This window comes from Dendropsophus ebraccatus, chromosome 13 (assembly GCF_027789765.1).
Source record: "Dendropsophus ebraccatus isolate aDenEbr1 chromosome 13, aDenEbr1.pat, whole genome shotgun sequence".
Taxonomy (NCBI): Eukaryota; Metazoa; Chordata; class Amphibia; order Anura; family Hylidae; genus Dendropsophus; species Dendropsophus ebraccatus.
Window position 1 is genome coordinate 73,624,638 of NC_091466.1, and position 14,710 is coordinate 73,639,347.

Consider the following 14,710-nt stretch of genomic DNA (forward strand, 5'->3'; position numbering starts at 1 on the left):
CCTTTAATGGGAAATAATTGCTGTTATCTTAAAACAATGGCCATTGTTTTGAAATAATGACCGTTATTTGCCATTAAATGACTGCCATTTCAACAGTGTGTGAACATAGCCTTTCTGTGCTTTCAATCCACTCCAGGTTTTGGTTGCAAAATACTGAGCATAAATACTGTGTGTGAACATGGCCTCATAGTGCGTTGGGCTAAGCTATTGCTATACACGTTGTCTCTCAGGATCACAGTCGGGCAGTAGTTGGTCCCAGCCGGAGTCTCTTTGTTTTCTCGGGATGAGGGACGTGTTCCTCTGTGGAGTCAGATACTTCCTCATTCTCCTGTCTGCTCCGCACTATAGCGCTGCCTCCAGTCCCATCTGTCTAATGTTTCACTCTGATTTCTTCTTCTTCTCTTTTTTTTTTTTTCTCCCCCAGGGCTACAATAAAACTAGTGCAGTGGGTCCCACCCAGAAAGGAACCCTGTGAGCTGCTGGGAAAGGCAAAACCCAGCTGGGGGCTGAAAACACCTATTTTCTGCAAAGTGGAATCCACTCTCCAAAGAAGCCCGGAGCCAGCCGGCCGCCTCCTCTATCTGAGCTGCGTACACGGCACGTCTTACTGGGAAGGGGGAACCCTCACACATCTCTGGCGCGGGACATAAGGAAACTTCTTATTACTGCCGGACGCTTGGATTTAAGCAGCAACAGGAGCCGGAGAAGTTTGGAATCAGAGGAAAGGTAACAGCTGCTACTCAGCCCCCCAGGCCGGCCCAAGGTAAGACGCTTACTGAGAGAATACCAATGTGCCAGACCAGGTTATCAGTCGGTATAAGCAGATAGGTCACTGATATAATTATTTAAGGATGCGTATAATATCGTATGTCAATGGTGTCACTAGAAATATATTGTCGGCAGAAAAGCCCCCTGCTCCATCTAGTCGGCCCTATTAGTATTCCCCTTCTTATTATCTTAGGATAGATATATGTATATACCAGGCAGGTTACAATCTGTTATTGTAGATTTACCTACCACCTCTGCCGGAAGTTTGTTTCAAGCATCTACTACTCTTTCAGTCAAAATCAAAACAATGGATCTGAGGGCCGATCTGGGAGGTATGGAAGTCAGACCCCCTGCCATGTGTAAAGGCCCTATTCCACGGAACGATCATTGTTCGTATTCGGCCGATATCGGCCGCTACGGACGATAATCGTCCTGTGGAATAGAGTGCAACGATCAGCCGACATCGTTCATGTCGGCTGATTGTTGCAGTCGCTTGTTTTTCAACATGTTGAAAAACAAGCGACTGATATAGCAGCGATCTGCTGCCGTCGCTCCGTTGAATAGGAGCATCGGCAGCAGACGCTGCTATATCCTATGGGCTGCCCGGACGATCAGCGATCCCCCAGGCAGCCCCCTCCCGCACTCACCCGCTCGCTGCAGCCGCGTTGAATAGCGGCGGCAGCGAGCGGGAAACGAGGAGCAAACGAGCGCTGAGAGCGCTCGTTTGCTCCTCTAAACGACCTGTGGAATAGGGGCATAAGGGTCCATTTACACAGAAAGATTATCTGACAAAGATTTGAAGCCAAGGCCAGGAACAGACTATAAACAGAGATCAGTTCATAAAGGAAAGCCTGAGATTTCTCCTCTTTTTAAATCCATTCCTGGCTTTGGCTTCAAATCTTTGGCAGATAATCTTTCTGTGTAAATAGACCCGTGCTTTTACACAGAGAGATTTATCTGACAGATTTTTGAAGCAAAAGCCAGGGATAGATTTGAAAAGAGGAGAAATCTCAGTCTTTCCTTTATGACCGGATCTCTGTTTATAGTCTGTTCCTGGCTTTGGCTTTAGAAATCTCTGTGTAAATCTCTTCTGTGGATAGGGGACAAGTAAGTTTTAATCGGAGGACCCCTTTGAGATTATATGACAGCGATTGCTTAAACAAGAAAATTGAATATTATATAATAAAATGTTCCGTCACATGGTGCTCTGTATGTTTATGATAGAGCACTCCCCAATTCACAGAGCTGCTGTATTTCGGATCTGTATGATGTGGTTTCTGATAGAGGCTTTGCTAGCGGAGCGAGTCCCATACTAGATTCCACCTGTCGCTGTAGGTGTCTGCACTCCGCCATGTATTCTATGAATGCGTCTGGCAGTAAAGCGTTCCCATAAGCGTGCAGGTTGAGTTCACATGTTGCTTTATTATATATTGTAATTATTGAAGCCAAAGCCAGGAACAGATCATAAATGGGCGACAGGTCAGGGAGTTTTTTATTTCTTCAAATCTATTCCTGTTTTCCTTAATTGTAATTAAAAACCTGCAGGTGTGAACATATGGTATAGCTCACTTACAAAATCTGAGACATCTTAAGTCTTGTGCTCTCACTCGCCAGACCTCAGAGGGTCAGAGAAGAAATCCAAAGTGGAATTTCAAGCAATAGTTTTTCCTAGGCAAGTGTCGTCCTGTTTTGCTCGATCTCCCTTCTACATACCACTGCGATACGGTCGTTTTACATTACTTTCTACATGATAGATGTTTGTTTGATTGATCTTTTCAGTATCCTCAGATTTTCCTTTATTTTTTTTGTGGTTTTTCCTTTATGGCCCGTTGTCTGTTTATAGTCAGTTCCTGGCTTTGGCTTCAAAGATCTGTCAGATAAATCTTTCTGTGTAAACGCACCTTTAAGTATGAGAGTTGTCGCTTACACCTGATCTAATTAGGAGTCTCACTTGCTGGAGCTGAATGATGCAGTCTGGTAAGTGTATTTCTCATTTCCCAAAACTTTTGACATGTCAGGGTGCGTGCACACTACGGAATTCCTGCGTATGACCAGCGGCGGATTCCGTCGATCGTACCCGCACCTGGCGGCGCGAAGAATAGTGTCTATGGCATGGGCGGATTCCGACGAAATTATTGACATGTCACTTCTTTCAGCGAATGCGAAATCCGCCCGTGCATAGAATAGTGTCTATGGCACGGGCGGAGATGCGCGCTGCCGCGTGTGAGTTCGATCGATGGAATCCGCCGCGGGTCATACGCGGGAATTCCGTAGTGTGCACGCACCCTTATAGAGACATGTCAAAAGCTTTGATCGGTCTGGGTCTGAGTGTGGTGTGGAGGTGAGGGTCTTGCCATGTAGCCAAAAACTACACTGCAAAAAACTGGTAAAACTGTGCGGCCATTACTGGGTAACATGTAATTTTTAGGTCTGTCCACGCCACGTTTTCTACGTCAGATTTTTCTGTCGGTTTCCTGATGAGAATGTTATGCTGATGCGGCAAAGAGAAATGGATACCAATAGTTTGACCCTGTGACTAGTAATTAAAGAAAGTGCGTACCTTCAGGTTTCGCCGATCCTGAACGCTCGGCATTTGACTCCCGATTTGGTGGCTGAAGAAGTTGGATACAGCCCTATAGCTGGCAGGAAAACATGGATACGGCCTATGACTGTAAGCTAGGGCTGCATCCTACTTATCTGACCACCAGGAGTCAAATTAGTTCAGGATCAGCCAGTTAGCTCACCACCACTTGTGCCTCCATCCGGGTAGTATATGCTCATTTTTACAGGGGTCTCTGTTCGGCTATTAAAATGAATGGCACCTGCTACATCGGTATCCTGTTCTTGGTGGGATGCAGACAGATACCTGTGATGGATGCACAAAACGTAGTGAGAACCAAGCCTAAGGCCTCCTTCACACAGATCGGCCTTTGGTTTGTGTGTTTTGGGGTGAAAAATGCCACAGAAATACTCACGATACTGCCACTAGTTTTTATTGTGTTTTGCCATTTTTTTTTCCGCCATTTATTTTAAATTTAGTGTATAGTCGTGTGAATGGAACCTTAAGCTTTGCTCACACATTGTAGAGCGCAGCGCAGCCATGGACAGGACGTAAATGGCAAAAGTTTTGCTGCAGATCACTTGCGAAATCCATATAAAGGCCATGTTCCCACACAGTATATTTGCTCAGTATTTTACAATCAAAACCAAGAGTGGATGGAAAACACAAAGTCTATGCTCACACACTGCTGAAATTGAGTGGATGGCCGTCATTTAATGGCCGTTGTTTCAAAACATTGACCATTGTTTTAAAGTAACAGCAATTTTATTTGCCATTAAATGGCGGCCATCCACTCAATTTCAGCAGTGTGTGAGCATGGCCTTTCTGTGTATATTCTCTGCAGTATATTCTATACACATTTCAGATACCTCTTCTTTCTCTTGCATTGCTTCACTCCTCTGCTGACATCACACAATGCATTGTTCTCAGTATAGTATATGCTATAGGCCCAGTATAACATTACACATTCTCAGTGAGGATGACGGACAGGTGCTGGCTTTGTTCTATACAATTTTCTTTGTGTAGAAAATTACTGTGGTTTTAGGTTTCTCAAGATTTTTGACCTTTTTTGTGCAGTTTGTAGATAATTCTTTCGAAGGGTCCAGCTCTCTGTAGTATCTAGTTTTTAAAAAATTTTTATATAGATAGATACCATTATGTTGACAGTACTGAGATGTCTTAAGGGGGTTGTTGGGTTGATCCTGAGGACAAGCCATCAATTTTAAAAGATAACCACGTGGCGTGCATTCCCATCTTATACATTCAAGATGTATGAAAAGGATAGGCCGTAAATACGTAATAAGCAGAGGTCTATTTATTGAGGTGATCAGCAAACTTGCTGAACGTTCGGGTTTGTCCAAACACTCTGCATTTGAAAAGAGAAGTTGGTTACATCTCTAGGGCTGCCAGGAAAACATGGATGCTATGGGACGCTGCTCTGCGCGTGGCTGTGCGGCAGGGCTCTGCGCGTGGCTGTGCGGCAGGGCTCTGCGCGTGGCCATGCGGCACAAAAGTGGCAGCAACCTTCACCTTTTTTTTTTTTTTTTTTTTTTTTTTACTACCACTATCGACCTTGTTTTGTCACTTATTCCAGGAGCGTCCAGTTTGTACCCGTTTCTGTGATTTAATGCGCTCCTTACGAGTACGGCGGATCTGTTGCAGAGATTTATGCGTAGTCTCCCACTTATAAGGAAAACCTGACAAAAACCAGGTGCTTGTCGCCAAAACAACTCATGTTACATGAAAGGAATTGAGTTTCAGTCGCAGATATTTCTGTAACAATTCTAAAAAGGAATAAGTGCTGTGCCAGGCCTGTAACCTGTCTGCAGTACCTTATCAGTACTCCATTACATAGAAATCCCAAAGGCGGAACCTCCACCTGCGAGACATTTACGACATATATTGTCCCTTAAAAATTAACTACTGCGAATGGACTAGTCATAGGGGGAGATTTATCAAACATGGTGTGAAGTGAAACTGGCTCAGTTGCCCCTAGCAACCAATCAGATTCCATCTTTCATTTTCCAAAGATTCTGTGAGGAATGAAAGGTGGAATCTGATTGGTTGCTAGAGGCAACTGAGCCAGTTTCACTTTACTCCATGTTTGATAAATCTCCCCCTATGACTAGTCCATTCGCAGTAGTTAACTTTTAAGGGACAATATATGTCGTAAATGTCTCGCAGGTGGAGGTTCCGCATTTGGGATTTCTATGTAAAATGGGGGTCACTCTGCTCCCCACCTTTAGGACATAGCGGTCTACTGCCACCACTCCTATTACACGGAGCAACGGCCAGCAGACCGTCGCTATTGTTCAAAAAATGTTAACTTTGAAGACAAGGATCAGTTGACATTTTGCATGTTGGCGGTTCGTTGCCTTTTAGCAGTAGCTGTTACAATAAGCGATTATTATCTGTAATGGCCGATAATCAACCGAATACGGCCGATAATCGCTTGGTGTAATAGGGCCTTTAGAGCTCCATAGTTATTAGGCTTGGATGGTAGCACGGAGGGCCGGATGGACGTGTGTTATGTAATCCAGTTTAGCTTGTTGTTTTTATAGAGAACTTTGAGGGAAGAGACAGAATAATAGGAAATTCTCTTCCTTTTTGTAGACTAAAAAGCTTTTCAACACTTGTCTGGCTTTCAATAGGTGATGACACGTAAAAGGCCCTGAAGGTTCTTGCGGTCGGTAAACTTACTTTAAAACTCTACGTTACAGCACTTGGTGGAGATGATGGGTCCGTATAGTTAGAATAGGCTCTCACTGCACCATATATTACAGCAGTCGGTGGAGATGATGGGTCTGTATACCTAGAATAGGCTCTCACTACATCATATATTACAGCACTCGGTGGAGATGATGGGTCTGTATACCTAGAATAGGCTCTAACCGCGCCATATATTACAGCACTCAGTGGGGATGATGGGTCTGTATACCTAGAATAGGCTCTCACTACATCATATATTACAGCACTCGGTGGAGATGATGGGTCTGTATACCTAGAATAGGCTCTCACCGCGCCATATATTACAGCACTCGGTGGGGATGATGGGTCTGTATACCTAGAATAAGCTCTCACCGCGCCATATATTACAGCACTCGGTGGAGATGATGGGTCCGTATAGTTAGAATAGGCTCTCACCGCGCCATATATTACAGCACTCGGTGGGGATGATGGGTCTGTATACCTAGAATAGGCTCTCACTACATCATATATTACAGCACTCGGTGGGGATGATGGGTCTGTATACCTAGAATAGGCTCTCACTACATCATATATTACAGCACTCGGTGGGGATGATGGGTCTGTATACCTAGAATAAGCTCTCACCGCGCCATATATTACAGCACTCGGTGGAGATGATGGGTCTGTATACCTAGAATAGGCTCTCACCGCGCCATATATTACAGCACTCGGTGGGGATGATGGGTCTGTATACCTAGAATAGGCTCTCACTGCGCCATATATTACAGCACTCGGTGGGGATGAGGGGTCTGTATACCTAGAATAGGCTCTCACTGCGCCATATATTACAGCACTCGGTTGAGATGATGGGTCCGTATAGTTAGAATAAGCTCTCACCGCGCCATATATTATTATATTGTGAAGACCATTTACCATCACTCCCAGTGCCTAACATCTCAGCATCTCCCAGACGTCGCCTTTCATGTTTTTTGTTGAATGTTGTTGAGATGTTAGAATAGAAAACAACGTGTTTGTCCTCAGGGCAGTTTTGCCTTTAGAGTAAGCACATAAATGGCTGCAATTTTTTAGGGTTAGTTCAGAGATTTTGTGGTTTCTAAAAATAAAAATTAAATTCTGCTCAGGTCACGAGAGCTTGGATATGGGGGGAGGGGCACAGGGGTCGACACTGGTCACTTCTTCTTCTTTTGTATATAAATTCTTCTCCTCTGGAAAGAGTATATAATATTCAGAGGACCGGGTGGATTACGGCATCAGGGAGGTGATGTAGGTGTCATGATCAATATGGTTCCTCATCTTCTATAGGAATCCCCAAATCGGCTAGAGATCCCCCAGTCAAATTCTGACCTGGTCTCCGTTTCAACCAGAAGTAAAACGACTCTTTTAGGCATGTTATCAATGGGTTATCCAGTGCTACAAAAAACATGGCCACTTTCTTTCAGAGACAGCACGACTCTTGTCTCCAGTTCAGGTGCAGTTTGCAATTAGGCTCCATTCACTTCAATGGAACTGAGCAGCAAACCCCGCCTAAGCTGGAGACAAGAGTGGTGCTGTCTCTGGAAGGAAGTGGCCATGTTTATGTAGCACTGGAAAACCCCTTTAACCACCATGGCCAAATAATAAGTTCTCATTATGGAAACACACAAAAATGTTTACGGACACATTTACTGTCTCTTTAAATCCCACAATGCAACCAAAACCTAAGCTCTTCATTAGACCACAGGTCAGTTCAGATCCCGGATGCCCTGTCCAATCCATTGTAACCCACCCATTGGGCACAGAAATCAGTCCATAGAACTCCATAGGTTCCACCCTAAAATTCTAGATTTCTATTTAAACTGACTCCCTGATCTACATAGAAGAAGTCGGGGACTCTGAAACTGAACTGGGATTAAAATAAATAAATCTAGTTTGATAGACATAATCCTATTTACTCCAAGAGGACAGATATATTGGCGTACCCTACTTGGCAACATGTCTGGATGACAAACAGTCTAGCCGGGACGTCGGACGTTCTGTGTTCCTCTGGCTGGAGGATAATGAACAAACTAGAGCGGTTACAAAATAAATAAACATACAATAGAACCGCAAGCCAGACCGGGGGCAGCACTGAGGCGTCAACATCATTTTAGTCAATTTAAAGGAATTGTCCGGGACTTTTCAATTAAATAGCATTGCATTGACTTCTGTGGGTGTTGTATGTTGTATATACACTTTCATTATTTATTTCTAGCTCCGCCTGAGTTTACTTTACTTTCTGTGATGTCACGTTCAGTATCTGTTTTTTGTACCTTGCGCTGAACATGATCACAGGTGATGTCGTCAGGTGGGCGGGGCAGGTGTCTTTCATGGGCGGGCTGTAATTACATATTTATTCTAGCCCTGCCCCTGTAGGCGGAGCTAATACTGGATATATTCGGAAAAGAAGGATATTCGCTCCAACTACAGGGGCAGGGCTTGCAAACCTATTTGATAGTATAAGTGACTCTGTGTAATAAAATTTTTTTACAATTTTTTTCCTATCATATTGTATTATTATACCATTATGTATCCTGTGTTCCTGCTGATCAGATAATTCTACTCTCAACAAGCATAAAATAATTTGCTCTCACGATTCATCACGATCCGGGAAGCTGAATGTTTATAACTCAGACAAACAAGGGACGGCGTTTGTTTTCTTAGGAGAATAGATTATCACAGCTGCGGTCATCTCCTTTTTAATTAATCGAGGTTCACGTTAAACCGCGGACGTTTCTTAGATCGCATTCTGCAACTGGGAAGAAATGAATTCTTCTATATACCGGCCGTTCAGCCAAGGTGGCCCACCTATCTGCCAGACCCACCCAAGTGTATGTTCAAAAAGATCGCCATGGGCCCCCAAAGGTCACAGGCTCCCGTGCAGCAATAAGTCATAGGTTTTAGTGATTTTCTTGTTCCACAAAAAACAGCACAGGTTTAGAAATGGACTGAACAGTCACTTCCTGACTATGTTTGATCCAGAGGGGCAATGCTGTGCCGTACAGACTGGCTTGCCAACCTATGCCACTAGAACTTGTCAGATTTAATTCAAACATAGCCTTAGGGTACAAACACACACACCGTATATGCAGCATATTTTCTGCTGTGATACGCAGCAGATTAGATCTAAATAACTGAAGACCCCATCATATCTGCACCATCGTATCTGCTGCGTATACGTTGTGTGTGTTTGTACTCTTAAGGCCTATTACCCCAAATAATTACCAGCCAATTATCACTCGGTGTAATGGCTCATGTTAAAGAGGTTATCCAGCGCTACAAAAACATGGCCACTTTCTTCCAGAGACAGCACCGCTCTTGTCTCCAGGTCAGGTGCGGTTTACAATTGGGCTCCATTCACTTCAATGGAACTGAGTTCCAAAACCAGCATCCAAACTGGGCATAAGAGCGCAGTGCTGCCTCTAGAGGAAGGCGGCCATGTTTTTGTAGCGCTGGAGAACCCCTTTAAGAGGCCATAATCTGCCGGCATGCACGATGTTGGCTGATCGTTGTCTTTCAACATGTTGGAACAATGCTCACATGAGCGACGTTAAAACTAGTTCCAGTAAAGATAAGAAATACTTATAGGTGTCTTTTCTTTAGGATCTACTCTTAAATATCAAAAACTAAACCAACCAATGAGAGGAGACTAATTTGGGCTAAAAATCTTCCAGTTTTTATTAAAAAAAAAAAAAAAGGGCTAAAATTTTGCCCATGATTAAAGGAGAAGTGCGGCAAAGTTTTTAATTTTAGTGTTGTATTGTCCCCCAAAAGTCCCCAATATACACTTATTACGGGAAATTCTTATAAAGTGCTTTTTTTTCCTGCACTTACTACTGCATCAAGGCTTCACTTCCTGGATAACATGGTGATGTCACTTCCTGGATAACATGGTGATGTCACGACTCCCAGAGCTGTGCGGGCTGTGGCTGCTGGAGAGGATGATGGCAGGAGGATGCTCAGTTTCCCTCCAGTACCCTGTGTCTCTCAGTGCCCCCCTGCCATCATTCTCTCCAGCAGCCACAGCCAGCACAGCTCTGGGAGTCGGGTCGTGACATCACCATGTTATCCAGGAAGTGACATCGCCATGTTATCCAGGAAGTGACATCACCATGTTTGCTGGACTTCTCCTTTAAATAGATCATGTTTGTTTGTTATAGAGGAATTGTGCAAGAAGAAGTAGGGAGCTTATGAACACTGGTTACACGGGCCCCTGGCTGCTTTACCACCTGGACTACCCAATAGATGTATATGGTAGGAATCCCCTTTAATCTTCTAAAAACCAAATAGCTTCAGAGAAAATATTGGACTAAACTTGGTTGAACAAACATTGCTCTGTGTCAAGTCAACAGAATCCTTATGTGTTTTTGGATCTGTGTGTTTTTGGCCAGTGACTATGCTTGTTTGAGCGCAGTCTTTTTACTCGTGCCAGGATGAGTGGCTTTATCTCTATAATATCTCTTTGTTGTATGGTGATGGTTGGGGACTTTGATGTTATTTGCATATCCTATATTGCAAAGCAGATATCCCATGCTACACCCATCTGTGATTATACCAGTTTTCACTGATGATGACTAACAAGCCATAAACATATGTAGGTGAATTGGAATAAATGGTGTTGAAAATTAAAGGGGTACTCCAGCGACTTTTTATTTTTCTTTCCAATTACCTTGTGTCAAACGTATTTAGGTTTGTAATTTACTTCTATTTCAAATCTCCAATGTTCCAGCACTTATTAGCTGCTGTATGTCCTGCAGGAAGTAGTGTAATCTTTCCAGTCTGACACAGTGCTCTCTGCTGCCACCTCTGTCTATGTCAGGATGTGTCCAGAGCAGTTTGCAAGATCCTGTCTTTAATCTGTTTTAGTTTCTTTATAATTGTCTTATATTTAGAGATGAGCACGCCTCAAGCACTCTCCCGGTTCACCCGAATGCTCAGCATTTAAATACCGGGGATGAAGAAGTTGGATGCAGCCCTAGGGCTGCCTGGAAAACATAGATAAAGATTATGACTGTTTCCATGTTTTCCAGGACCCCCTTAGAACTGCATCCAACTTCTTCATCCCCCGGTAATCAAATGCTGAATATTTGGCGTTGGACCAACCCAAGCGTGCTCGAGGTTCACTCATCTCTACTTATATGACAACTCTGTCTTTATTACGCAAACCTGCTTAAAATTACTTGCCACACGGCTCTGCTTCCCCATTATTTACCCGGTTTCGGCCATGGCTAATCATGGCGGGAACCAGGCTAAGGCCCTTTATGGAATACTAAATATAGCTGGAGTGCTACTTTAATATATCTAAAGAACTATTGTATTAATGTAGTGGTGTTGTCTTACTGGCCTGGAGACCTTCTATTAGGTCGCGGGTGTCTACAGTATTTAGCTACGGAGTTTGCTCTTTTTGTTTTTGGTTATTCCAATGTATGCATGTTGTTGTTTTTTTATATTAACCTTTGGAACATTCTATGCTGTATGTTAACATTTTTACATGAAGTTAGTATTGTGTGCGAGGAACCGTGGTCTTTCAAGTTTGCCAAATTTTATTTGAGAAATTCAAAAGATTACTGGAAAAGATTTCTGTGGGTTGATTGGTCTCCAATAGTGTTTTGCCGAACTGTTCACGTTTAGCAACGTTCTCCGAACCCAAATGCTCGGCTGGAGTCAAATGCCAAGCGTTTGCGTTCAGAGAGCGTTGACAAACCTGAACGGTTCGGCGAGGCAGTTGAACTCTCGTCAGCAATAGGGACACTATGGGGAAAATTTACTCTTCTTGCTCAAATTGCTGCAAAAAGTTTGCACAACCTTCACCAAATTTCTTATGTGTTTCAGACCAGGTGTGTGACCTGATAAGGGAGATGGCTTATCGGGAAAGGGTTATGGTTTACACAAAATAAACGATACAGTCTGAGCAACAGTGATAGATTATGTTTTTGCCCCATAATTGCCCCTATATTTTTCATGGCTGCTAAATAATGTTATGACTAGAGATGAGCGAGCTGGCCTAAGGTTTGGGTTTGTAGGAACCTGAACCATTGGCTTTACGCTATCTTCCCGATTGGTGGGGAAGGTGGAGACAGCCCAAGTCCTGCCTGGAAAACAGGGATACAGTGGTATCCAAAAGCCGATGGTTCGTACAAACCCGAACCTCGGCCCGGCTCGCTCATCTCTAGTTACACAACGTCCGTGGAATATGGTGATGGCAATAATATGGCTTTCCATTGATTTACTGTAATGAGACCAGGATGAATGGCCGTCATTGGTGGAAGTGAGCGTTCCCATTTTGAAAGTTGGTAAGATGTTGTGGAAACATCTTCTGGTTTTTTTGGAATCCCAGTTGCTGGAAAGTTTTTTTTTTTTTTGTTTTTTTTTTAAATAATTATAAGGAGAACAATTTTTAGCCCCCCCAAGTGTTTGTCTTGCTCCATACACCTCATACCCCTGGACAAACAGCTGATTTTGCTAGTGGAAGTCATGGCCACTAAAGAGGTTTTCGAGGCTTGGAAACAAAGAAGAAAAAGTGTTTTTTGAGCAGATAATTCACAATTTATGTAAAATATCGGTAGAAACTGAGACAATTCTAAACCACTGTATTTGGTTAAATAATTGTGGATAAATCAGAAACTCCTTTTCCTTCTCTCTGACCTGTTCACACACCTGGACAGCAGCCAGCCTCCTGTATTTGTAGGGTAGGTAAGACATTTACCATGTCCCTGTGGGATCTACACAAACAATATCTGAGATCACTTCTTGATGTTGTGGCGTCTTTGAGAACTTTGCACAAAATATGGATGAAATATTGGCTGCTCGGCCATGAGGAGCTAAAACCGAGAACTATGTGCACCAGCTAATATGTTGTGTAATACCATGGGGCATGAAACTATAATTCAGACAGTTTCCTTAGCTTTAGGCTGAGTTCACACTACGTTTTTGCAATCCATTTTTTTTCATCCCTTTTGATGCGTTCTTCCTTTTATAAAAAAATAAAAAAAACGGATGAAAACGCATCTTTTTTTTTTTTTTTTTTTAACATAGCTGACCTTAGTTTTGTGTACATTGAAAAAAGGATGCGTTTGATCTTTTTTTTGATAATGGAAGTCAATGGAAAAATGCATCAATTTTTTACAAGAAACGAATGAATAAAATGGATTTCAAAAACGTAGTGTGAACCCAGCCTTGCTTGTTCTTAAAGGTGTATTCCACTCATACATGACTTTTGATATGTTGCTGCCCATAGTGAAGCTAACCATTCCTTGCATACTTGTTATTATCTATTCAGTCTCCTTCCCCCAGTTCTCAGCTGCTGCTTTCTGATGAAGACACAAAAATCTGTGTGTTAGCTTTTCTCTTTGTCTCACACTCTTTCCCCCCCCCCTCTCTTCTGAGATAGCTGATGTAATCAAGTCCCTGGCAGGCTTTATCTGCAACTTTTTAGCAATTTTTTTTAATGCTGGGAGGGATAATCACAGTGAGTTCATCAGCAACTTGACCTAAGATTAACTCTCCCAGCATTACAAAGAAGCTACAAAGTTGCAGATAAAGCCTGCCGTCGACTTGTTTACATCAGCTGGGGGAGGAGGGGGAGACAGAGAGAAAAGCTCACACACAGATTTTTGTATCTTCAGCAGCAGCTCAGAACTGGGGGAAGGAGCCCGGAATAGATAATAAGTATGGAAGGAGGCCTTTTCAGTTGCCCTATGGATGGAGCTCTCTTCTGTATACAGAGCTGTATAATAATGGCGCTGTCATAGGCATACATATATGAGGCCTCATCCTTATGACCATTTTCTCAGCTGAAGGCGACAGAAGGAAAAGCGTATAAATCCCGCTACCCTCCCAGTAACGCTCTGTATTCAGGGATTACATTTGGAAGTAATTTTAAGAACAAAAACAATGATTGTTCTATAAGAGAGAGGGGTTTTTATGCTCTATAGTAATGAGTGAGAGGGCCGGGCTGCGACGTGAAGGAATCAGAATGGACGATTGTGCTTTTTATTAAATCAATGTATTTTAGGGTCACAGATGTGAACATAATGTTCGCCATGGCGAGACCTTGCCTGGTACATTGTGTATTGTTTTTGTGTTTTTTTTTTTTTTTTTTTTTTAGTCATAAAAATGAGGGGAAAAAAACTAAAAACAAACAAAAACCCAGAAGGTTGTAATTGACTCCAGCCTTGTAATACGTGATTCCGCCTCACCCCCTGTATCTCTACTAATATCAGGTTCCTTCCATATACTGTGATACTTGGCTGTTTATAAGGGGAATGCTATTAGTCGTGCAGCCATGCGATGCTTCATCCGGTGCTATGTGTGGGAGAGCTGAGTTATAAGATGTCAGCACCGAAGGGGGGGATACATGGACGGCTTTACAAGTTGCTAGCCCATAGAAGCTTCAGTAAGCTTAAAGGGGTACTCTAGAGAAATCAACTGGTGTCAGAAAGTTATACAGATAAACAAACTTTGTTTAAAAAAAAAATAGTCTTCCAGTACTTTTCAGCTGCTGTATGTCCTGCAAGAAGTGGTGTGTTCGTTCCAGGTTGACACATTGCTCTCTGCTGCCACCTCTGTCCATGTCAGGAACTGTCCAGAGCAGCAGCAAATCCCTATAGAAAACCTCTCCTGCTCTGGACAGGTCTGAAGATGTGAATGGACATCAAT

At 43.1% G+C, this 14,710-nt stretch overlaps 1 protein-coding gene across 3 annotated transcripts in view; it reads left to right on the forward strand.

The window, feature by feature from the left end:
* The first annotated feature begins 330 nt into the window (after positions 1–330).
* Positions 331–14,710, forward strand: part of PAPLN (papilin, proteoglycan like sulfated glycoprotein) — a 61,624-nt gene continuing 47,244 nt past the window's right edge. For 2 of the 3 annotated variants that reach the window (XM_069949750.1, XM_069949749.1), the window contains exon 1: positions 331–763. The gene's annotated coding sequence lies outside the window, so the exon portion shown is untranslated. The remainder of the gene's footprint in view (positions 764–14,710) is intronic. The other variant, XM_069949751.1, reaches the window with a different exon arrangement.